We start from the raw sequence: 26,782 nt of genomic DNA, 5'->3' as shown, positions 1-26,782 counted from the left end.
ATTATTATACGCTTACCCTTATCTGTCCCACTATATTTTTTTTGTATTTTCCTTTCATGGAAGTATTTGAACTAGCTATGAACCCGTTCTACGCCCGGGTGGCGGGCATTTTTATTGGTATATGGTCTCCCATCCTGGTATGTGCTGCACCCCTCATCCCTATCCTGGTATGCATGGTACCCAAACCCCCCAATCCTGGAATGCATGGCACCCTCCTTATCCCTATCGTGGTATACATGGCACCCCCCTCATCCATATCGTGGTATGCATGGTACCCCCTCATCCCTATCCTGGTATGCATGGTGCCGTCACCCCCCAATCCTGGTATGCATGGTCCTCTCACCCCCCTATCCTGGTATGCATGGTACTCTCACCATCCAATCCTGGAATGCATGATCCCCTCACCCCCTATCCTGGTATGCATGGTCCTCTCACCATCCAATCCTGGAATGCATGGTCCCCTCACCCCCCTATCCTGGTATGCATGGTCCTCTCACCCCCCTTTCCTGGTATGCATGGTCCTCTCACCCCCCTATCCTGGTATGCATGGTCCTCTCACCCCCCTATCTTGGTATGCATGGTCCTATCACCCCTCTATCCTGGTATGCATGGTCCTCTCACCCCCCTTTCCTGGTATGCATGGTCCTCTCACCCCCCTTTCCTGGTATGCATGGTCCTCTCTGCCCCCTATCCTGGTATGCATGGTCCTCTCACCCCCCTATCCTGGTATGCATGGTCCTCTCACCCCCCTTTCCTGGTATGCATGGTCCTCTCACCCCCCTATCCTGGTATGCATGGTCCTCTCACCCCCCTATCTTAGTATGCATGGTCCTATCACCCCTCTATCCTGGTATGCATGGTCCTCTCACCCCCCTTTCCTGGTATGCATTGTCCCCTCACCCCAAAAATCCTGATATGATTGGTCCCCCTCACCCCTATTAAACTGCACACATTAAAAAAAAAACATTTATACTCACCTTTCTTCCCCGTGTCCAGCGCTGTCCTGTTCTGGGCATGTTGTGGTGCTGGACTGGACACCTGCGCAGTCCTCGCTTTCCGCCGCCATGTTCTTAAAGACACACTTCAGTGTATCTTCAAGAACATGGTGGCGGAAAGTGAGGACTGCGCAGGCGCCGAGTCCGGCACCAGAACACGCCCACTGCAGACATGAATCTGCGCCTGCGCAGTCCGTGCTTTCCGCCGCTATTTTCTTGAAGGCGCACTGCAGTGAGTCTTCTACAAAATGGTGGCGGTAAGCGCAGACTGCGCATGCGCCGATTCCGGCGCCACAACCCGCTCTCTCCTGCCCTCACGTGAAGACGCAAGACCCCACGGCAACAGCAACACCGGCTCGGTAAGGTGTTGCAGAGATCGCAGTATGCGTTCAGTGCTTACGCATACCGTGATCTCTTGGGGTCTGCGTCACTCTGTGGGGGATGCGTCACTCTGTCTGGAGCAAGACTGCGCAGTGTGCAGGCGGTTTGCGCTTGCGCAGTCTATAGAGGCTTCAGACAGAGTGACGCTTAGCTCATTATATTATAGATGTGATATAGTATGTTTTTTAATAGTTCTTTTTAATACCTTGAAGTGTGGCACGTCATTTGTAGGATTTATGGTTTATTTGTACACCCCTATTTTTCTGTTTTGTGAATTGGTGATTACTTTCCAATACCAGCAAGTGAATGAGATTTAAGAAATCTCATGTACATGTGGATTTTTTATGGATTTGAACTTTCAAAGTGTAACCTTATGGAGTTAATATATAGTAATTAGAATGAGCACCTTATTAGTCACATTTTGTGAATGTGGTGGAAGCCAGCCATAGAAAATGCAGCTATATTATCTACAATTCAAAATCAGGAAACATGTGGAACTACACATATTTGTTGACTAATAAAATGACATTTTGGCCTTGGTAGTATTTTTTGTGTTCCTTCTGTCACCCACTACAATAATTCATATACGAAATTACCCCTGTGTGCCACGAAGTGAATTTTACTCCCCTACAAACTTGCTGACACAGCCTTAGTAATATTCTATGGACATTCAAAAACTAATCTCTGCCCTCTTCAAACACATTCACAAAGTCTGACTTCTTTCTTGCCCATCTGGTTGAGTGGCACCGTGCCCATTTCTCAGATGGTTACACTTTGCCTAAGGGTATAGGTGACAGTCAGTCATGGGACTAAACAAGCCGTCTGGAAATCTATGGACATGTTTCTTTCCCGGCAGGAGGTCCATCATTTATGCCAGTTCCATAGCCTTGGCCAGATCACAGAATTATGTGCATGCCAATTGGATCAGTAATTACTATGAAAGACCAGTTCCATGAATCATATGAATAAGCCTGGAATCCATTATAATAATGATGTTACACTCATTGGCAATGCAGAAAAGGAAATATGTTCCTGACAACTGTGCTCAGTGTGAAATATATCAATGAAATCTACATTCATTTAAATGTATTCAATATTTTTTCAAATAAAATGAAATATGTGACTTGTTTGTGTAAATGAGCTAAGAATTGTATTATCTTACTAATAGAATGAACTTACATTTTCTCTCCTGTTGTTGAAATATGACAACTACATTTCCAGTATACTTTTCACTGCATATTAATTGGATCGATAAATATGAATGTATATGTAACTAAGTGGAAAAATCAAACTAAACAATTGAAATCGAAGAATGTGTTAGAAACAGATCAACTTTTTTATTCTATCAGACAATTTAAGGTGCGAACACAGAAAACATTGATCTTTTAGGAAGTGGTATAGACATGTCAATAGGCTACATCTGTGTGGGTTTGTTAGTTTGGACTCCAGTTGATTTCCAAAAAATAGAGGGTATAAGTTTCTGGTAAAAGGGTTGAATGAGATTAGGAAAAAGGTCTTATACTGTGTTTCAGAAACAATGTAATTGGCATCACTGGGCTATATCTGTTATTGAAGCTGTGCACCAATCACTTAAGCAACGGAGGGACAAGCACCCTTGTAGCCCAGGGCAGGAGTTTGAGAATGTGCCTCTTTATTCTTTCTACCTATATTTTTGCTCCATAACATGCAGGTTATAGTATGTCAATGAATATAATATTTACCTACACAGGACCCTCAGGTGCAAAAAGATCATCACCTCTCCTTACTGAAGAAGGCTATGTTAACCTTGATGGCCTGTGCACCTTGGGCTTTTAACCTAATATCACACTGAATCTATAAAAAGTTCCTAGTACCTGGAATTTATTATGTTAGATGCACAAGTTTTAATCCATAGTGCACTGGAGAAAGATGTATCTAATCTTTTAAGTAATGCACACTAGTTTTGCTACAAAAAACTGGGAAAACTTATTGACTCGAGTATAAGTCGAGGGTGGTGCTTCACAAGGGTTAATGGTGGCCCAAGAAGATGCTCTATAGATAAATATTCTCCATAAAATGCTGCACAAGGGTTAATGGTGGCCCAAGAAGATGCTCCATAGATAAATACGGCCCATATATTGCTGCTGCTGCCGCTCCTGCAATTAAAAATAAAATTACATCACCTCTCGTCGCTGGGGGCCAGGTGCCGGTGTCCTGAGCAGGCGGGGACACCGGTGCGCTATGTGGGACAGATGCCGATGTCACCGCTGGCTCAGGACCCTGGCACTGGCAATATTCACCTCTCCCCGTTCCATCGCAGCGTGCTATCCTGTCTCCCGGGTCTCTGCAGTGACATTCAGCAGAGGGCACGCACTGACTATGTCATTGCGCAATCTGACCTGAACGTCACACTCAGAGGACGCAGAGGACAGAGCGGCGCACAGCAGTGGAATGGGGACAGGTGAATAGTGCACTGCTCCCCGTCCTCCCCAGTCATACTCACCCCCTCTTGGTGCACGGTATCTGCAGCCCCCCTGCTTCTTCCATGGTCTCGGCACTGCAGCTCTTCCAGGTTTCAGCGGTCATGTGGTACCACTCATTAAAGTCCAGAATGTGACCGCTGAACACAGGAAGAGCAGAGGTGCCGAGACCATGGAAGGAGCAGGGGGGCTGCAGAGACCACGCCAGGAGGGGGTGAGTATGATCTCTGACACCCCGCTCCCCCTCCCCGCCGATCCCCGGTATATGACTCGAGTATAAGCCAAGAGGGGGACTTTCAGCCTTAAAAAATGGCCTGAAAATCTCTGCTTATACTCGAGTATATACGGTAAATTTTCTACACCCTCAGCTGTCCAATAGGCCAATAACTGGTGTTAATTATGATAAGTTTGTCTTGATGTGGGATGGCATGTCGCTTCTGCTAAGTCCTGCCCACTTGTTAAAAATGAGGGTGAAAGAACTAGAAAATTAGGCATATTTTTGTACAACAAAGCAAACACTAAAATTTGCAACTGTCTTCAACCACAATTCTGCGTCAGTCCTTACTAAATATGGTATACCATGGGGATGCAATATAAGGTACTGCAATAAGCATCCAAACTAAGGACAGTCCTGGTATTTATGATCAGGTACCCACTTTATATCAATATTTCTCTGATGTGATGAAAAAGATTTTTCAATCCAGCAAAGTGAGTTAAAAGCAAAAAATTCATAGAATAGTAACATGGGCATATCTGCCACGTATCGACGTAGATTTTAATTAAGTCACAATAAAGATTTTTTTGCTTTTAACTCACTTTTCTGGATTGAAGAACTTCTTTCTTCACTTCAAACAAAGCTGCTTGATACCTCACAAGTAGGAATGAGTGGACATGTGGACGATCGAACTTTAAAAAAAAGTTTGGTTTGGGTACAGGAACGATACCCAAACTTGATCCTGAACTCCATTCAACGGGGGCCCAAACATCCAGAAGTTTCCATGATGTCCTCTGTGTGACAGCATGGTAAACTGCAGCTCTGATAGATGCCTCTCCATTACTAACCCGTGGGCTTGATGTCAGTGAACATTGCACAGCTGAGCTTAACCCCGTAGTCCCATTACTCCAATTGTCACTGCCACAGGGCAACTGGGAAGAGCCAAGGATAAGCCAAATGGATGCGCCATTTCTAGGGCGGCGGAGAGCTGGTATTGTTAGGCTGAGATGAGGACAATATTCATGGCTCTTCTCAGCCTATTAATATCATCCCAAAACTGTCTGCTTTCCCTTGACTAGTTACTAAAAAGTGGGAGGACCCTACATATTTTTTTTCATTTATTTATTTCTTAGTATTTTTCATTCATTTATTTATTTATTAGTTATGAATACATAAATAAATAAATGACAGTGTGGGTGACATCTGAAGGCTTATATTAATAGATTGGGAATGCCCATGGTTATTTTGCCTTTCTCAACCTACAAATATCAGCCAGCAGCTGTCCCATAAGTGGTGCATCATATTTGAGATTTGATATGACAATTCTAGCAATTTGCCTCGGCTTTTCCCAATTGCCCTGGTGTGGAAGCAATCGAGGTAATTGTTTTCGTGGTTGTTGTCAGCAGCTGACTGACAACAAGTCCAGGAGTTAGTGATGGAGGGGTGTAAGTCAGAAAACCCCATTACTACCCTAGTAGTAAAAATAAATAAACACAAAAAAATACTTCATTTGAAGATAGACTCCTGCACACGCCCTCATTTACCCATTTATTAATTAAAAATAAATCCAGGAAGTTCTGATGGTAATCTAATAGTGCTATATCCCATGACACTGATTGAATCCTATGGACTCTCAGAAAATACTTCACAGTTCACTCCCATTCAGCGACAGGCACGTAAATTTTCGTGCTCATGACTTCTGCTGACTGTGAATGATCCTCTAAGAATGATCCTCAATAGGGTTGCGTGCAATCACCGACAGGCAGAGGGTGAGAATTTCCATGCCTGCCACTGAATGGGAGTGAACTATGAAGTCTGATAGGTGCTGCCCCATTGCTAACCTCTGGGCTTGATGTCAGCAGACATTTCACAGCTGACATCAATCCCAAATATTACCCCAGTTGTAGAGTTGAGCGAAACAGGTCGAAAAAATTCAAAAGTCGCCGACTTTTGCCAAAGTCGGGTTTCACGAAACGAAACCCGACCTTAGCGTGAGGTCAGCCACGAGGTCGGCGACTTTAGCGCCAAAGTCGCGTTTCAAAAGATGCTTTAGCGCCCTTTTTCAGCCAATCAGGAAGAACGGACACTGTGGGCAACGTGATGACATAGGCAGCGATCACCACCATGTTTGAGAAGGGCATGCAAGTGATTGGCTTGCTTTGTGTGGCGTCACAGGGGGTATAAAAGGGCGTGCACGCCGACCGCCATCTTACTTATGCTGATCTCAGAATAGGGAGAGCTGCTGCTGCTGATGATGATTCTGTAGGGAGAGCGTTAGGCAGGGAAGAAGATACCAAAAGCTGCTTCTGCTGCTAGCGATTTTGCCTGTACAACACACCAGTTACTGTGCAGTGCAAGGGGAGGCTATATTTTGGTGCATCAGCTCTGTTGGTTATTAGGCTGCCTTTTAAGGCTCCCTGATAGCTGCGTTGCTGTTTTCACACTGCTGAGCAAACTGCTTTTTTCAAAGCAATCCAAATTTTATTGTTTTGTCCTGGTGAGTTACTGAGCGTTCATTTTTTCACACACCTTACAGCGGTGTACGCTCCTCACACAGTACCGTGGACCGACTGTTATCACGGCCAAATTGAAGCTGTGTGTGACTCTGTAAGGAAAAGCCGAGGAGTTTGTCCGTTCTTACAGACCTACACTCTAGGGAGATTCCAATTCTGCCCAATTCTATAAACACCTTGTAGTTTGTCATACACTAGGCAATTTCTGCCTGTGACATTGCGGTGTAATCTCAACTGCGCTTGATACTAGTTCAGCGGCCAAATTGAAGCTATCTGTGTGTGACTCTGTAAGAAAAAGCCGAGGAGTTTGTCCATTCTTACAGACCTACATTCTAGGGAGATTCCAATTCTGCCCAATTCTATATACACCTTGCAGTTTGTCATACACCAGCCAATTTCTGCCTGTTACATTGCTGTGTAATCTGTCCTGGGCCTGAGACAATAGTTCAGCGTCCTCCAATCTACAGTGAGCTTCAAATTCTCACCAATACTATATACAGCTTCTGCCTTCTCATACACCAGCCAATTTCTGCCTGTCACATTGCAGTATAATTTCTACTGGGTCTGAGACAACAGTTCAGCGTCCTCCAATCTACAGTGAGCTTCAAATTCCCACCAATACTATATACAGCTTCTGCCTTCTCATACACCAGCCAATTTCTGCCTGTCACATTGCGGTGTAATCTGTCCTGGGCCTGAGACAATAGTTCAGCATCCTCCAATCTACAGTGAGCTTCAAATTCCCACCAATACTATATACAGCTTCTGCCTTCTCATACACCAGCCAATTTCTGCCTGTCACATTGCGGTATAATCTCTACTGGGCCTGAGAAAATAGTTCAGTGTCCTCCAATCTACAGTGAGCTTCAAATTCCCACCAATACTATATACAGCTTCTGCCTTCTCATACACCAGCCAATTTCTGCCTGTCACATTGCGGTGTAATCTGTCCTGGGCCTGAGACAATAGTTCAGCGTCCTCCAATCTACAGTGAGCTTCAAATTCCCACCAATACTATATACAGCTTCTGCCTTCTCATACACCAGCCAATTTCTGCCTGTCACATTGCGGTGTAATCTGTCCTGGGCCTGAAAAAATAGTTCAGCGTCCTCCAATCTACAGTGAGCTTCAAATTCCCACCAATACTATATACAGCTTCTGCCTTCTCATACACCAGCCAATTTCTGCCTGTCACATTGCGGTGTAATCTGTCCTGGGCCTATAGACCCTCTACCTTGTTTTACAGTACCATATAGCTGTTGTTATTTTGGCTACCTTTTTCAAAAAAAATGAAGAAGTTCGGTGCAAGAGGCTGTGGAAGAGAGAGGGGGTTGCCAGCTGGTCCTGATGGTGGTGTTGGTGGTGGTGTTTCTGCTGGTAGTGGCAAAAGCACAATAGCACCTAAGGCAGGAGGTGGTGAGCCTGCGTCATTGTCTGGCTCCACAAGGCCTCGTAGGCTCCATTTTCTGGGAGTAGGTAAACCGCTTTTAAAGCCGGAGCTTCAGGAACAAGTTTTGTCTTACATTGCTGACAAAGCCTCCAGCTCTATCGCTCCTCTTCCGAAGTTTCAAAAAATAAAAGCACTGCGTCGTCAGTGAAGGCTCCTGGTCAGGAACAACACCTTTCCTTGTGTCCTTCACCCCTACCAAAAGTGAAGGATGCGGCAGGCCACACTACAGATTACTCCATGGAGCTCTTTTCTCATACCATGCCTGGGTTATCAAGTCAAATCGTGAATTCCCAAGTCCAAGATGAATCTGACATGGAGTGTGGGTGGCCAGCCAGGGCAGTGGGGTTAATCGGTCCCGGGCCGGTGTCTCAGAGGGATGTGTCACGGTGGTGGTGACCCGTTCCGTGGCCCTAGGCGTCCATGCAAAGGGGTGAATTACATTTATAGGTGAATGATACGTGACGCCACCTGTGGTTTCTGATTAGATTGACCAGCGCTGCAGTGTCATTTCTCTGGGACAGATGTTGTGGTGCAGCTAAGATGTAGAAGCCCTGCACAGATAGGGCCGTAGTCGCAGGGCAGATGAAAGAGTTGGTAGATGGTGTGCAGTGCAGGATGAAGCAGAGCCGTGCGCCAGGCGCAGGAGAAAGATGACAGACACAGTCGTGCAGTTCCTTTACCTGTACTTGGTAAGTGCCGTCCAGGACCCAGAGTACAGGTGGAGTTAGTCAGCCTGGAAGCAAATTTCGAATTCTCTCTCTGCAGATAGGTAGTGTGGCCTCCGTTCTGGCGCTTATCTGAGGTACTCACAGTGCTGAGTTCAATGAAGTTCCCCCTGTTGACTCTCTTTTGGAACTTTCTCGTATGGCAGGCAGCCATAGCCTTTTCCTTCTGGCTCCCACACGTCGATGCTGGGGCCTCCGAGCCTTAGTTGGGTACAGAGCATTTACAGCTGCTACTTCCTCCGATTTCTGCTGCAGGAACGTCAGTTCCTGACAGTTCCTGACAGCGACGGCACTGGCACAGGGCCCCTCATAGTACGCAAATATGTCTCTGCCGGTGGGAGGGCCCACGGGAGGGGAGGGCCCACGGGAGGGGAGGGCCCACCCCCCACCCCCACCCCCACCCGCCGTCAGACACACCGCCACACACCGCCGTACTATGAGGGATACAAACTTGGAGACCGGAATCCGGACCATGTGCTCCAGCTAGGAGTGAGCCTTAACTCTGCTCATCCTCCAGCTCCCCTTCTCACGTCCACACACTTCCCCTTCCCTGCACAGAGTGCCCTAACTTACCTCCTCCCGACCACAGAGAGCAGCTCCTCAGCAGTCAGGTTCAGAGGTCTCCCTACAGGCCTGGAGTGGGAAATGTGTTGTGTGGTGGTTGAACTGCTAGAGAGATCCTTCATTGCTCCCAAGCATGACATCACACTCCCTAGGAGGAAGGTAATGCCACTGTGGCGACCGTACTCCTGGGGACGCCACAAGTGCACTGATGCCCAGCCACTGCTAGATGATTCTGCTGGTACATTGACCCAGACCACTACATTCCCCTCACACTCTACACAGCCAGAATCTGACCCTGAGGAAACTCAGGCTCCCCTTCACGCATACTATACCACCTTACACGGTGACAAAGAGGAAGGTGCAGATGAAAGTGCAGGTTCCTTGAGCAAGTGGGGGGCATACTCATGGGCGACGGCACTGGCACAGGGCCCCTAATAGTATGCAAATATGTCTCTGCCGGTGGGAGGGCCCACGGGAGGGGAGGGCCCACGGGAGGGGAGGGCCCATGGGAGGGGAGGGCCCACCTGAGGGGAGGGGAGGGCCCACCCCACCCCCACCCGCCGTCAGACACACCGCCACACACCGCCATACTATGAGGGGCCCTGTGCCAGTGCCATCCCCAACGAGTGGGCCCCTCCTGCTTGCTCCGGATCACAGCACTTGCAAAGTTGAAATACTTACCTCTCCCTGCTCCACTGCCATGACATCTTCCGTGTGTCCTGACAGTGATATTCTGATCAGACAGCGCAATGACATCACGTCTGTACGCCCTCTGCCTAAACAGCCAAGTGCAGTGAGATGGAAGATGGGAACAACGAGGAGTCCAGACTAGTACAGGGATTCCCTAGTGAGGAGACTTATTTAATTGTTTTCAATGTTGGGACAGCAATTTTTGGGGAGCACTATACTCTGGAGAATGATACAGTTGTGGCCAAAAGTATTGACAGCCCTGCAATTCTGTTAGATAATACTCAGTTTCTTCCTGAAAATGTTTGCAAACACAAATTCTTTGGTATTATTATCTTCATTTAATTTGTCTTAAATGAAAAAACACAAAAAGAATTGTCCTAAAGCCAAATTGGATATAATTTCACACCAAACATAAAAAAGAGGGTGGACAAAAGTATTGGCACTGATCGAAAAATCATGTGATACTTCTGTAATTTGTGTAATTAACAGCACCTGTAACTTACCTGTGGCACCTAACAGGTGTTGGCAATAACTAAATCACACTTGCAGCCAGTTGACATGGGTTATAGTTGACTCAACCTCTGTCCTGTGTCCTTGTGTGTACCACATTGAGCATGGAGAAAAGAAAGAAGACCAAAGAACTGTCTGAGGACTTGAGAAACCAAATTGTGAGGAAGCATGAGCAATCTCAAGGCTACAAGTCCATCTCCAAAGACCTGAATGTTCCTGTGTCTACCGTGCGCATTGTCATCAAGAAGTTTAAAGCCCATGGCACTATGGCTAACCTCCCAAGATGTGGACGGAAAAGAAAAATTGAAAAGAGATTTCAACGCAAGATTGTGCGGATGTTGGATAAAGAACCTCGACTAACATCCAAACAAGTTCAAGCTGCCCTGCAGTCCGAGAGTACAACAGTGTCAACCCGTACTATCCGTCGGCGTCTGAATGAAAAGGGACTGTATGGTAGGAGACCCAGGAAGACCCCACTTCTTACCCCGAGACATAAAAAAGCCAGGCTGGAGTTTGCCAAAACTTACCTGAAAAAGCCTAAAACGTTTTGGAAGAATGTTCTCTGGTCAGATGAGATAAAGAAGAGCTTTTTGGGCAAAGGCATCAACATAGAGTTTACAGGAGAAAAAAAGAGGCATTCAAAGAAAAGAACACGGTCCCTACAGTCAAACATGGCGGAGGTTCCCTGATGTTTTGGGGTTGCTTTGCTGCCTCTGGCACTGGACTGCTTGACCGTGTGCATGGCTTATGAAATCTGAAGACTACCAACAAATTTTGCAGCATAATGTAGGGCCCAGTGTGAGAAAGCTGGGTCTCCCTCAGAGGTCATGGGTCTTCCAGCAGGATAATGACCCAAAACACACTTCAAAAAGCACTAGAAAATGGTATGAGAGAAAGCACTAGAGACTTCTAAGGTGGCCAGCAATGAGTCCAGACCTGAATACCATAGAACACCTGTGGAGAGATCTAAAAATGGAGAAGGCACCCTTCAAATATCAGGGACCTGGAGCAGTTTGCCAAAGAAGAATGGTCTAAAATTCCAGCAGAGCATTGTAAGAAACTCATTGATGGTTACCGGAAGCGGTTGGTCGCAGTTATTTTGGCTAAAGGTTGTGCAACCAAGTATTAGGCTGAGGGTGCCAATACTTTTGTCTGGCCCATTTTTGGAGTTTTGTGTGAAATGATCAATGTTTTGCTTTTTGCTTCATTCTCTTTTGTGTTTTTTCATTTAAGACAAATTAAATGAAGATAATAATACCAAAGAATTTGTGTTTGCAATCATTTTCAGGAAGAAACTGAGTATTATCTGACAGAATTGCAGGGGTGTCAATACTTTTGGCCACAACTGTATATGGGGCCCACCATACACTGGAGCATTCCAAAGGTGGACATCAGACACTGGAGCAGCATTTACAGGGCCCATTATACACTAGAGCATTAGAAATGGGGCCCATTATATATGGAGCATTATTTGGGCCCATAAGACAGTGGAGCTTCATCCATGGGGACCAACATATACTGTAGCATTATGTGGAGCTCATCATATACTGTTTCAAACAATATATGGGACCAATGATTCTGTATGGAGAAATATATGGGCCTCATTACTCTGTATTGCGCACTATGCGGTGCCCATAATACTGTATGGAGTTATATACTGTCCGTTTTTGGAGCTATTGGAGAATTTAAAATTGATATCAGTCATGAGATGTAAAAAGTGAAGTATTTTTCATTGAACTATACCGCTATTTTTCTGCCGTATCGGAGCATCATGAGTTGTGGTATGTGTTAAAGGGGCGATCTTTGGCCCAGGGCACATGAAAACCTGGAGCCAGCCCTAACCCCCCACAACTTTAGCCAAATAACCCCCAGTTTTCAGTACATAACTAGTATTATGAAGTAAATTAAGGTTGACAAGCTTCAGTAATAAGATTTGATGTTTTTGGCATTCAAAAGGGCACTGTAGGTGTGTTTCCTGTCCTCCACTCCCTGGCGACTTTGCTTCCCCATTAACTTGCATTGGGTTTCGTGTTTCAGTCGGCCTTCGACTTTTCACGATAATCAGCCGATTTTGTTCGACCCGACTTTTGAGAAAGTCGGGTTTCATGAAACCCAACTCGACTCTAAAAAAGGCAAAGTCGCTCATCTCTACCCAGTTGCCAATGCACCAGGGCAAGCTGTAAGAGCCAGACAAAGCTCCAGAATTGGTTCATTTAATGGACCTTTTGTTGGACAGCTGCGGGCTTCTCTTTTTAGGGCCAAATATCCATGGACCTTCCAAGCCTGACAATACCAGCCCCCAGCTGTTTACTTTACCTTGGCTGGTTATCAAAAATGGGGGAACCCATGCGATTTCTTTTTAAATTATTTATTTAAATTAAATTTTTTTAGAAAACAAAATGGTGTGTGGGCCCCTCTATTTATGAAAACCAGCCAAGATAAAGCAGACAGCTGAGGGCTGCAGCCTGCAGTTGTCTGATTTATCTGTGCTTGTTATAAAAAATAGAGGGGATGCCATGTTTTTTATTATAATTTTTTTTCTCACATGATGCACAGGCCAATCACAGCCATCCCAAAACTTTATTGTTCGGGTTTGCTCCTTCCTACTCATAAGCCTTTTCCATGCACAGCAGAGTGGAGTGCCCTGGAACCAGATTGAACGACATACATATATTGGATAGGGTGAGCTGTATCCAAATACTTTCTTATATTACCTATCAATTATTCTCTTGGTTATATTGATTGCCTATTATAGAATTAATTTAAATTCCAGTGTAGTTAGTTTCACATTTTAATTTTTTTTTTTTTTTTGCTTATGTGCCACCCGTTACTTTTAGGCTGAGTTCAGACAGCTATACTAATACTCTGGCCAGTCTCTTCCACATAGTGGATGAGTGCAGAAACTGATTGCTATTTACATGCACTAGTCTGATCCGTAAATCATAGTACATACATAACAGTGCATGTTGCTATTTTTTTCCATGCACACTATAGGTCTGTGTGGAAAAATGGCCATATGGGTATGGGCACATTATCTCTAATGGGTTCATGTGCCCTCCATGTGAGGTCCATGCACACAAGGATAGCCCACATACAGTATAATATGCTCGTCTGACTAAGCCTTTTCAGATAGATTACCGACCTATTACAATAAATGTGAATTTTCTCATTTTATTCATTTTTGTCCTAATTTGATTCGTGTTGCAGATCAAACTCTCCTATGCAAATAAATGGACCCATGAAGAAAAAAGGAAAGTACATGGATTTCATCCATATGCTGTCCATATTTTACTGTTAAATCAGCAGCAAAAATAAAGTTTACTTTTCTTTCATATGTGAAAAGCAGATGCAACAAGCATTGTAAAAACTGTATAATGGACCAAAAAATGGGTACAACACACTGAAAAAAAACACAGACCATTTTTCACATATGAGAAAATAAGGATGTGTGAAACCAACCAAAGAAAAACAATGTTTTCCTTAAAAGTTTGTGTTCCCCTTTAGTTTCAGCTTCTACGAGTATAACATTATAAACTATTTGCAGATGTTTTTGTTACAACAGATTGGGCAAGTTTTCACCATATTTTTCAATCTTAACACCTCAATGGTCACTTCATTTCCTAGCTCTCTTTGAGAAAAGCCATTTTATTCTAATCTCATGCAAGTCTATCTGCTTGCAAAAGGAAAAATTCAAGCAGATGTCCTGATCAGCAACAAATATAATGTACAGTATATGTGGATGTATACCCCCACTGCTTGCTTTGGACAGGTGATATGATGAGTTACTTCGGATTTGAACCAATCCCTTGAAAACTCCCTTGCTCCTTTCCTAACTTGTGTAATATTTTGGGGTGAGATGGGCAGGTGGCTGCTTCTCTTCCATGGTATTACTTTATTTCATTCATTTCTAGAATTGGGTTTGGGATGAGCTTATGTTTTCATTGCTTTTTTTTCCTGTGGTTTTCCTCTACATTTAGTGCAAGTGCTGTTTGTACAGGACCTGGACATGCTGTCTTAATTTCAGCTTATTTTATACAGCTGTTTTTAAACATTTTTGTGGCTGATTGCTTTTTTGGCCATTAAGAAGCGATAGTTAAATCCCTGCTTAGTACTGGTGGTGAACGTTTTATGCAGTTTGCTTCTGTTACTTGGCACTGATGGTCAGTCGGCATTGTATACTGAATTTAATTATGCCTATCCTAATGATGGTTTTTGTATCATTACCATCTTGCTTATACTAATTGTTCATATTAGAAAGTAGGCCTTTTGTAGTTCTAACAAGGAAGAATTCCATGCTTTGAAGAATTGCCATTTATGTTATAAAAATGTGAAGTTGCATTTATTCATGGATGTAATGACATTTCTTGTAGTATGGCTTTAACCACTCTTCATATAGAATGCATTGTTTTTATCCCAATATCTTGTTTCACTTCACTTTGCAGCAATGGCAACTCTCAGCTGTAGGCTGGCACTCCCACTTCCGACAAGCCATTCTGTAGGTGTAGCCTCTGAAGAGCCGGATACCGTTTTGCGCACTTTTGTTTCTTCTACACCCACAATAGGTGGGACCTCCTGGCTGTTTTGTGCCACTCACCACCATTTTACAGTTTTTGTTCAGTACCATCTTAGACCATGCAATGGTCATCATTATCCATGTAACTCGAGTCTTCCCACATGATGTTGCTCTTCCAGCTGTAAAACTCCAGCCAACTGAAGTGTAACGTGAAGTGAGGTGGTAGCTGTGGGTAAGTCACTGATCTGGGGTGCCCCATCACTTTATATGAAAGTAGAGGTTCTGGCTGGGTGTGTGGAATTGTGCTGTGAGGGCATTTTGCCCATGTAAGCCACATGTAATCGTTGTTGTAGGTTTGTCAGAGCCAGATGTGTCACAGTTCAATAAGGGAGACCACCATTCAAAAATAAACTCTTTACTGAATGGCAATTTGATAAGTTATATACAAGGAATAGTGGGTACACAGTCTTATGAAGGTTTCCTTTACAACGTTAATCATTTTCTCTCTGACAAGAAATTGTCACTTTCCCTATAACTCAGCCACTCCCACTCAGGGCGTGTCCCAAACATTAACTACAACTATCCCTATAGTCAAACTGCACATATTAATAACCCACATCACAATTCACACAACTTTGTATATGACATTTCTCATTACACCACATAACACATTTTAACAATAAATTGTGTTTCTTAATGAGGGAAACTTGGGCAGCATGTCCATATCCTTACACACATGCCATACATCTGACATAATAACCCGACCAGTTTTGACTCTCAATATAGGTTCTACACCAGGCTGCGTGGAGAGGTTGATGATGCGCTTTGACACTCTATTTATTCTTAAGGGGAGAGTTACAGATTGCCAAATGCAGTGCTTGGCTGCTATGTGGCACTCCTATTATAATGAATGGAGAGGGAGTGTGCATAATCAACCTTCACTCTATTCAGCCAAGTGTAGAGTGGGTCAAAAGTAGTCGGGTTCTTGGATTTATTGGTGGGCCACAACATTTGAACCCCCTGCAATTGGAAAGTTATCTGATATGCTTTGGATAGGAGATAATATTCAATCTTGAGAACAGCCCGTTAAGTTAGTTTACTCTAAAATATGTGATAGAAGCGGTACCAGAAGGGGCTAGGACTTTATCCCAAAATATTCCTAGTTACCCAAACTATCCTGGTAAGACAGTATGTTGAGAAGGCCGAACTTTTAAATTCCTATTTTGCATCTGTTTTCTCTCAGAAAGGAAATGTAACATCAACTGTTCTTCACTGTCCTATTAAGGGAATAGAAGAATCCAGGATACCTATAAACAGAAAGATAGTGAGGAAACACTTAGCTAACCTAAATGAATTCAAGTCTCCAGGTCCAGATGAATTACACCCCAGAGTACTGAAGGAGATAGCAGAAGAAATTTTTGAACCCCTCTCCATAATCTTTGAAAATTCTTGGAGAACAGGAGAAGTCCCAGAAGACTGGAGAAGAGCAAATGTTGTTCCTATCTTCAAAAAGGGGAAGAAGGTGGACCCAGGCAACTATAGGCCGGTGAGTCTGACTTCTATACCAGGAAAGATCTTTGAACAAATTATTAAACAACACGTATGTCAGTACCTGGATAAGAATGAAGTGATTAAACAGAGTCAGCATGGGTTTGTAACTAATAAGTCATGTCAGACTAACTTAATTTCCTTCTATGACGGAATCACTGATTGGGTGGATGAAGGAAATGCTGTAGATATAGTATATCTTGACTTCAGCAAAGCATTTGACAAAGTATCTCATACAATCCTTATTGAAAAAATGACTAAGTATGGAATGGACAAGGCAACTGTTAGGTGGATTCATAACTGGCTTAGTGATCGGACCCAAAGAGTGGTCGTAAATGGCTGCACATCCAGTTGGAAGAATGTCTCAAGTGGGGTACCACAGGGCTCTGTCCTGGGCCCTGTATTGTTCAACATCTTTATCAACGATTTAGATGAAGGAATTGAGGGTAAACTAATTAAATTTGCTGATGACACAAAGCTAGGAGGGATAGCTAATACTAGAGAAGAGAGAGAGAGGATTCAAAAAGATATAAATAAACTGGAGAAGTGGGCAGCAACTAATAGAATGGTTTTTAACAGGGAAAAATGCAAAGTACTACATCTGGGCAATAAAAATGAAAAAAGCATATACAGAATGGGAGGAATAGGCCTAAGCAACAGCACATGTGAAAAAGATTTGGGTATACTAATAGATAACAGACTGAATATGAGTCAACAGTGTGATGCAGCAGCAAAAAAGGCAAATGCAATTCTAGGATGTATTAACAGAAACATACAGTCTAGATCACGTGAAGTCATTATTTCCCTCTACTCCTCTTTGGTCAGACCTCAACTGGAATATTGTGTCCAGTTTTGGGCACCACATTCTAAAAAAGACATCAACAAACTGGAGCAAGTTCTGAAAAGAGCAACCAGAATGGTGACCGGTCTGCAAGCCCTGTCTTATGAGGAAAGGTTGCAGGATTTGGGATTGTTTAGTTTGCAAAAGCGAAGACTGAGAGGAGACTTAATAACTGTCTACAAATATCTAAAAGGCTGTCACATTGTAGAAGGATCAACTTTATTCTCATTTGCACAAGGAAAGACTAGAAGCAATGGGATGAAACTGAATGGGAGGAGACACAGATTAGATGTTAGAAAAAACTTTTTGACAGTTAGAGAGATCAATGAGTGGAACAAGCTGCCACGAGAAGTGGTGAGTTCTCCTTCAATGGAAGTCTTCAAACAGAGGCTGGACAGACATCTGACTGGGATGATTTAGCAAATCCTGCTTTGAGCAGGGGGTTGGACCAGATGGCCCAGGAGGTCCCTTCCAACTCTACGATTCTATGATTCTATGAAACCATAAAGGGAGTTTAAAAGCCAACCTTAATATGACATACCTCAATACTTTGTTCAACACGAACTGTTCAGGAAAGGAACTATACATTTGGGTCATTATATGGTTACCTGAAACCTTTATTTTCATGTCTGGTTAGCATGGACTCATTGATTAATCTTAAAGTTAGTTATCAATAAGAAGTTAAGTATTCAGGATTTTCAGTTTTAGGTTCTCCAAACTGGTAAAAACCAGTGATGAGCGAGTATACTCGTTGCTCGGGTTTTCCCAAGCATGCTCGGGTGACCTCCGAGTATTTTAGTGTGCTCAGAGATTTAGTTTCTGTCAATGCAGCGGCATGATTTGCGACTGCTGGACAGCCTGAATACATGTGAGGAATGCCTGTTTGTTTCCCACATATATTTAGGCTGTACAGCAGTCGTTCATCACTAGTAAAAACCTTTGTGGCCCATTTATGTTTAGAGTTTGTTGACTCCATTCCATTTCTAGACAATAGAGTTAACCAAGGATGGTCAGATATGCTCATGCAGAGCCAAAAGTGCAATGTGCTGACTATTTTTATCTTCTCTAGTATGGATTTTAAAAATTGAGAAATCCAACTGCATTTGCAAGAATAGCTGCTAGATCCTGAGATTTCATTTCAGTGCTGCTCTTTGTCTTGACTTCTGACTTTTCCCTCCATACTCCCAACTGTCAGATCCCTGAGTTTGTTCCCAATTAGTGATGAGCGAACGTGCTTGGTGATACTCGGATATTACTAGAGTATCTGGGTGCTTGGATATGTTCTGCACTCATCGAGTTTTGGCTGGTGCTAAGATTGTATGCTCAAATTCCCACCCTGCATGTTTGGTGCCTGTTGCACAACCAATAAGCATGCAAGGATTGAATGCCAGTCACTGTAATGCCAAGATCATCTTGGTAATGGCATTACTGTGATTGGCTGGCCACATTACCTCCTCAAACGCTATAAGAGGACTGCCTTGCCACGCTCGGCACACTGACACCATTTCATAGCTCAGGGACAGTTCATCTTGGAGTGTGTTAGGAGTGGCGGAAGGCACTAAAAAAATAAATAATTAAAGTGCCTTCGCCACTCGGGGTCCACCGTGGGGCAGGTGATATAACCGCTGCTAGAGAGGCAGAGCACTGTGGCGTTAATGTGCACGGGGTTAACTGCACCCAGAGTGCACTGAAGCAAGCTCTGTTGAGGACACAGAGCTGCAAACTTAAAGCACACAAAAACGCTGTGTCTGTTTAAGTCACAGAACAACAGCGATAAAGACACGGTATTACAGGGTCACAGGAGTAGCCTTAACTCTCAGAACTACTCCAAACTAGACCTACCGTGAAAAGAGGTGTGAGGCGTCGCAACTGCGAACGCTCAAGAAACTGCAATCGCAGCGCGGTGTGAATGGAGCCAAAGAGAAGACACCGCAATATCGCTGGCGCGATGCAGGACGCTAGTCGCTGAGACAGGAATAGCTGGAGCGCGCTGGCGCTGGCGGCTGCTCAATCACTCACACAATCGTAATGTCAGAGGGAAGGGGTTTCTTAATAAGTCAGTCACCAGTCCAAGCATCCGTCACCATACATACAGCAGCAGTATGAAATACTAGCGCATGGCATAGCGGCCATGCGCACTTTTTATAGCGTACGGGACCTGCCAGAAATCTCCAGAGCCCTAAGCTAAGCCAATGGAATCAGGAGCAGGACCTGAGCACCTGACTCCTGAACTCTAATGGGAGCTCGTCCCATGGCCATGCTCAGAAGTTGGAAAAAAGGACAGCCTCTGGAGACAAATGTGAGAATCTGGATTCCCGCATAGGCAGCATAGAACCCAGATTCCTAACAGGAGTGGGAGAGAAGTTGTCCATGCCTGTGTGCACAGTTTTAGTAATCAGAGTCTTCTAGTGGTGATATTTTGCTAAGCCATAATACTAAAAGTCCTTCTTAAGGCTAATCTTGTACTTTGCTGTTTCTATGCAATACATTCTGCATTTAGCCTAAGGACAGCTGGAGCAGGGAGAAGGGCTGAATACAGCCTCAAGGCAGGGCTTAGGGCTTTGCAGTCCATTACTAAATATATCGCTGCTGCAGGTGACCACTTTTTTGGGGGGAGTGAGTAAAAATATTGACTGTAATTCTCATCTCATCCATACAGTTTAACAAGCTTTGTGTAAAATTACCATGGTTTAAAATGTTTAATAAACGCATGGCCTGCTACAGTTCACACATTTTTTTTGTTCCAAAAATTGATATTACCTTCTATACTGTTTAATGTGCTTTGTATAAAATTATGGTGGTTTACAATTTTTACAGGGGTTTTCCCATGAGCAAAAGTTCATTTTCATCAATAGATTTTGGAATAATAATAATTTCCACAATTTAATGTGTTTAATTTTACCACTTAAGGACCAAGCCACTTTGTAGGTTAAGGCCTTAATTTTGAAATCTGACCACTGTCAATTTAAGTAGTTATAACTCTGGAACGTTTCAACGTGTCCCACTGATTCTGAGAATGTTTTTTCGTGACATATTGTATTTTATGATAGTAGTAAAATTTCTTCAAAATTTCTTGTGTTTATTTGTTAAAAAATGTAATTTTGGCAAAAAATTTGAAAATTTCACAATTTTCAAACTTATAATTTTTATGCCCCTAAATCAGAGCATTATGTCACACAAAATAGTTAATAGATAACATTTCCCACATGTCTACTTTACATCAGCACAATTTTTGAAATTTTTTTTTGTTAGAAAGTTATGAGTTTAAATTTGACCAGCGATTTCTCATTTTTCAACAAAATTTACAAAACCATTTTTTTATGGACCACCTCACATTTGAAGTCACTTTGAGGAGTCAATATGTCAGAAAATACCCAAAAGTGACACCATTCTAAAAACTGCACCCCCCATGGTGCTCAAAACCGCATTAAAAAAGTTTATTAACCCATTAGGTACTTCACAAGAATTGAAGCAATGTGGAAGGAAAAAATTAACATTTAACTTTTTTTCACAAAAATTTTACTTTGGACACAATTTTTTTTTATCAAGGGTATCAGGAGAAAACGAACCACAATATTTGTTGTGCAATTTCTCCTGAATACACCGATACCCCATGTGTAGAGGAAGACCACTCTTTAGGCGCACAGCAGGGCTTGTAAGAGAAGGATCACCATTTGAGGTTTTAAACTTAAAATTGGATGGAATTGAGAGTGGACGCCCTGTCGCGTTTGGAGAGCCCCTGATGTACCCAAACAATGGACACCACCCATAAGTGACCCCATTTTGGAAAATAGACCCCTCCAAGGAACTTATCTACGTGTGTGGTGAACACTTTGAACCCCCAAGTGTTTCACAGAAGTTAATAACGTAGAGCCATGAAAATAAAAAAATCATATTTTTCCCACAAAAATTATCTTTTTGCCCCCAATTTTTTATTTTCCCAAAGGTAACAGGAAAATTTGGAACCCAAAAGGTCTTGTGCAATTTGTCCTGAGTATGCTGATAACCCATATGTGAGGTAAACCACTGTGCGCACGGCAGAGCTTGAAAGGGAAGGAGCGCCGTTTGCCTTTTTCAACGCAAAATTGGCTGGAATTGATATTGGACGCCATGTAGCATTTGGAGAGTTCCTGATGTGCCTAAACGGTGTTAACCCCCTCCCAAGTGACACCATTTTGGAAATTAGACCCCCTGAGGAACTTATCTAGATGTGTGGTGAGCACTTTGAACCCCCAAATGCTTCACAGAAGTTTATAATGTAGGGCCGTGAAAATAAAAAATCATATTTTTTCCACAAAAAAGTATCTTTTTGTCCCCAATTTTTTATTTTCCCAAGGGTAACAGGAGAAATAGGACACCAAAAGTTGTTCTGCACTTTGTCCTGTGTATGCTGATACCCCATATGTGGAGGTAAACCACTGTGATTGCCTTACTGCGATCTTTGGGAGGAAGAATGAACAAATCCACAATAAGTGAAGAATTGGTTTTATTTTTTACGCCATTCCTCGTTCAGTATAAGTGATTAATCAACTTTATTCTTTGGGTCGGTGCGATTACAGCAATACCAGATTTATATCTTTTTTTATGTTTAGCTTCTGTCACACACTAAAAGACACTTTTTTGTAAGAAGTTTTTGCATTACCACATTTTGAGAGCTATAATTTTTCTGTATTTCAGGCCGCAGAGTCATGTGAGGTCTTGTTTTTTGCGGGACAAGCTGACATTTTCATTGGTACCATTTTCAGGCACATGACTTTTTTTTATCACTTTCTATTCCAATTTTTGTGGAGGCAGAATGAACAAATACCAGCAATTGAGGAATTGTTTTTTTTTCTCTGTTCTGCATGTGGTAAAATTGGTAAGGCAGCTTTATTCTTCGGGTCAGTACGATTACAGCGATACCACATTTATATCGGTTTTGCGTTTTTACACAATAAAAACTATTATAGAAAAAAATAATTATTTTTGCATTGCTTTATTTTGAGTGCTATAACTTTTTTATTTTTCTGCTGATGGAGCTGTATGGTGGATTGTTTTTTGAGGTACAAGATGGCATTTTCAGTGATACTATTTTTATTTACATTCGTCTTTTTGATTGCGTTTTATTCCACTTTTTCCAAACAATGTAATGATAAAGCATAATTTGCTTCTTTTTCTGTTTTTTTTGTTACGACTTTCACTGAAGGGGTTATCTAGTGTGACAGTTTTAAAAATCGATTTTTCCGGACGCGGCGATACTAACCATGTGTACTTTTTTTAATTTAATTTTTTTACATAAAAATGTGTATTTATTTGTGGATTTTTTTATTATTCTAATTTTTTAATATTTTACATATTTTTTTAAAAAGTTATCTTTCTTAGCTAGTCCCTTTATGGGACTTTCACTTTTTTCACTTTATTTGCAGGTACTGTATCATACCTATGCTGAAAGCTTCTGACACCATGCTGTGAGCATGGTCTCAGAGGCTTTCCATAGCTTGATGACCCAGGGGTCACCACGGCAACAATCGGGCCCTGCAATAAAATCGTGGGGACGCCGATCTGAAGGCAGAGGGAACTCCCACCCCTCTGCCTCACTCCTGAATGCTGCAATCGTGCTCGATCGCAGCATTTAGGTGGTTAACAGCCAGGGGTGGCACGGATACCACTTCTGACTGTTAGAGCAGAAGCTCATCCACTGGCAGCGCTGAGCTCCTGCACTGACCGGGTGGGAGGTGCTGATATTTCAGGATCTCCTGCGCGGTCATGCCGTGATCAGTCAATCAGATTGACTGGCCGATCACAGCGATCTGGGTGTGGGGACCGACAACACGGTTCCCTGCACCCCTTGCCATGCCTCTCAGCTGTCATAGTTTAGTTTAAACAGTTTAGTTTAAATGCATGATGGACACAGTCCATCCTGGTGCGGGAACTTACACCCGGCCATGACGGACTGTGCCCGTCATTGGATGTTAAGGGGTTACATAGTAAATCTTATAAACGTGCCCCTCCTATGTACTGTGTAATGGCTGTGTGTGACCATACATGGCCTGCACATACCACAGCTTTTGGGCAGAGGAGGAGAAAAAAAAAGTATGAAGACATTACAGCACGGGATCGCAACCAATTTTTTCTTGGAATCAAAACATTGTTTAAAAACAAGAAGGGAAAATATGAAGATGGAGGAAGAAATGACATAGGGAAAGCCCAGCCTCATTTCATCTGCTCAGTAAGGATTGGGTAACAATAAGGAGGTGGAGGCTGAAGAAGAGGAGGAACAGGTGCTGGTTGCTAGTTCAACACAGGCTAGTACCCACACAAGCTTCGTCCTGTCTATGCTATGTGGATGGGGTGAGTAGGGGAATGAGGAAGAACAGACTGGAGGAGTTTCAGAGTCAATATCATGGTGGAGACAGGGAAGTGTTGGCTGTATGGTGCTTGGCATATATGGCCGACTTTATCTACCACTGCCTTTCCAGTGACCCTCACATTATATTCATCTTGGCCAAAAAGGAGCACTGGTTGTTCACCTGGCTAGACCCACACTACAAGGAAAAACTTGCATCTCTTTCGTACCTAAGGAGGAGAGGTCTACTAAAATGGTGCTATACCAGAAGGACATTGTGGAAAATATGTTAAAAAATTCCCATTAGATAATGCTAGTGACAAGGGACAAGCTTCCTTGCCCAACCAGGGAGGAGAGAGGAGGGATACACACACCAAGTTCAGCAGAGGCAGTGGTACACTGTTAAAGGCCTGGGCCAATTTCATGACCCTCTCCCAGTGTCCAAGCCCTCATGGCAAGGTATTTTTCACAAGGAGGGAAAAGTTTTTAAAAATGGTTAAGCAATATCTGCCGACAAAAACAAAACCTCTATGCCATGGAGGTGTTGTGCTGCCCAGCCGCTAAATTCTTGTCAGAGCAGGTTTTTAGTGCCCCCAGGGGGGTAGTAAAGACAGGCACTTTCACTTGTCAACAGAAAATGCTGACAGGCTCACTGACAGAAATGAACAAAGCCTGGATTAGCCTCGACTTTTCCACATCAACAGATGACAGCAACCCTTAAAGTGTTTTAATCTTCAATATTTTAATGATGCACTCCAGTTGGTGCCTTAAAGGCTGCATGGATGACCCTCCTTATAATTTTTGGCAGGCTTTGCACTGTGCGCAGAGCTTTATGAGTTGTAGGAGTACCATAACTACACTTTGTTCAGAATATTTGAATGAGGCAATCCATTTGGTGCCTTCAAGGGTGTATGATTGGCCCTGTTTGTTATTTTTGGCAGGTTTTGCACTTCGTGCATAGCCTTTATAAGTCTAGGAGTACCACTACATGACTCTTTTATGTCTAATACAGGGTATATCTGAGTTCTTCTTCCATTTAATTTTTTGGCAGTTCTTGATTCTTTCGTAAATTACAGTGAAATTTTAATTTTTTTTCTAAAAATTTTAATTTTAGTTTACTTAATTTTTTAAAATCCTTTTTAAATTTTGCTTTATATACAAGTGACTATACAGGAAATAATATTCCTTAACATTTTTTTTTCTGTATACTCCAATTTCTCTTAGATTTTTAATGTTTTATTGTCCGTCCATTAAGTAGAGCAAGTGTGACACCATTGTTCTCAGCTGCGATCTTGGAGTCAAAGATGCCTCCAAAGGTCTTCCCCATGCAATTCTCCTTCCATTCAGCACTTTTTCCTTCTATTTCAATATTTTACTGCCCCCCCCCAGACTCCCTTGTAGGGTCTGCTGGAAAAATGCTCTTATTTCACAATGAGGCCGGGGTCACACTAACCGACGCAAAATACGGTCCGTAGTTTACATGCGTAATACGGATGAATGACCCCTAAATAGTGCTCCGTATGTCATCCGTAAGCAAGGTGTGGTTGCGTATTTTGCGCATGTCTGCATCCGTATGTAATCCGTATGGCATCCGTATGCAATCCGTATGGCGAGATTTTCTCGCCGCCTTGCAAAATGGACATATAATGGAGCCCTATGACAGGGTTTCTAACAGAAACGAAATAAGAGATATAGACACATAGAATGCATATATATATATAGTCACCTTACAATCGAATGGTGACATTAACCCTTTGTTAGATTAACGCACTCGCCACCACTATAGGGCAATGGAAAGCCCACACATTTTTAAACAACGAATTAACCCCTTAAAATAACAACTACAACTCCCAAATTTTGCTCACAAACCCTCATCTAATTATTAGTCAGGGACATATAAAAAAACATGAAATGAAATGCTTTACTGAATGTAAACCATGTGTCATTTCATGTCGGGTTGGGGAATGATTTGATAGAAGCCGGCAATTTAAGTGACAGCTATTCTGCTATGAAGAACTCTGGGAAATATAAATATATATATATATATGTTTGTCACAATGACATGTATGTATATATATATGTATTCTATGTGTATATATCTATTCTATCATTTCTTTATTAAACCTGTCAGTGTGAGTTTACTGTATAGCGCACTGCATTGCCGGCTTTTCTAAAGGACACCGGGTGCGTATTTCTCGCAAGTCACATGTGTGGTCCGTGTGTAATCCGTATTTCATTGGCGTACTACGGGCGTAGTACGCTGACAATCGCAGTATGCTGCGATTGGCACGGACCGTAGAATACGGACGAGAAATATACGGCTGTTGGGAGCTGCCCCATAGAGAATCATTTGTCCGTGTGTAATGCGTGCTTTTAACGCCTCTCACTCGTCCGTATTCCTCTCTAGTGTGACCCTGGCCTGACTCCCATTGTACTCGTTACTCAAAGCAAGCATCTGATCATTCAGTTTGAGTAACAAGCAACCAAGCTTTTAGGCTGTGTACACACGTTGCCCATTTAGATGCGGATCCGCAGCGCTTTTGGACGCGCAGATTCGCATCAAATCCATAGTGTAGTGCACAGCCAATATTAATCTATGGGAAATGGAGTTTTGTTGCGCAAATGCTGTGGAAAAAACCACGCGGATTCAAAGTGTTTTATTTTCCACAGCATGTCAATTCATTGTGCAGCGATACTGCACCCATTGACTTGCATTGAGTCAGGCACATCTGCAGCAAAACCGCAAGTGTAAAAAAAATCTGCGTTTTTTCTGCGGATGTGGGTAGGAGAAGCGCTGCGGATTGGGAGGAGGGAAGGGTGTGCGCAGAGTGTGAGCGGAGAATGTCTGCGTGTAGTGTGTGTGCCTGTGTCTGTGTAAATCTGTGTCTGTGTGTGGGGGGGTCTGCGTGTATGTGTATGTTGCTGGTGTCTGTGTGAATCTGTGTTTGTGGGTCTGTGGGTCTGTGTGCGGGGTCGACAGGGCTGTGTACAGTATCGGCGGGGGTTTGCGGGTCTGTTTCAGTGTGTGTGTGTGTGTCAGTGTGTATGCAAGCA

Source organism: Dendrobates tinctorius, unplaced genomic scaffold (genome assembly GCF_039654945.1).
Source record: "Dendrobates tinctorius isolate UK_male_01 unplaced genomic scaffold, ASM3965494v1 ptg000004l, whole genome shotgun sequence".
Lineage (NCBI taxonomy): Eukaryota > Metazoa > Chordata > Amphibia > Anura > Dendrobatidae > Dendrobates > Dendrobates tinctorius.
Note: the sequence above shows the minus strand (reverse complement) of the source record.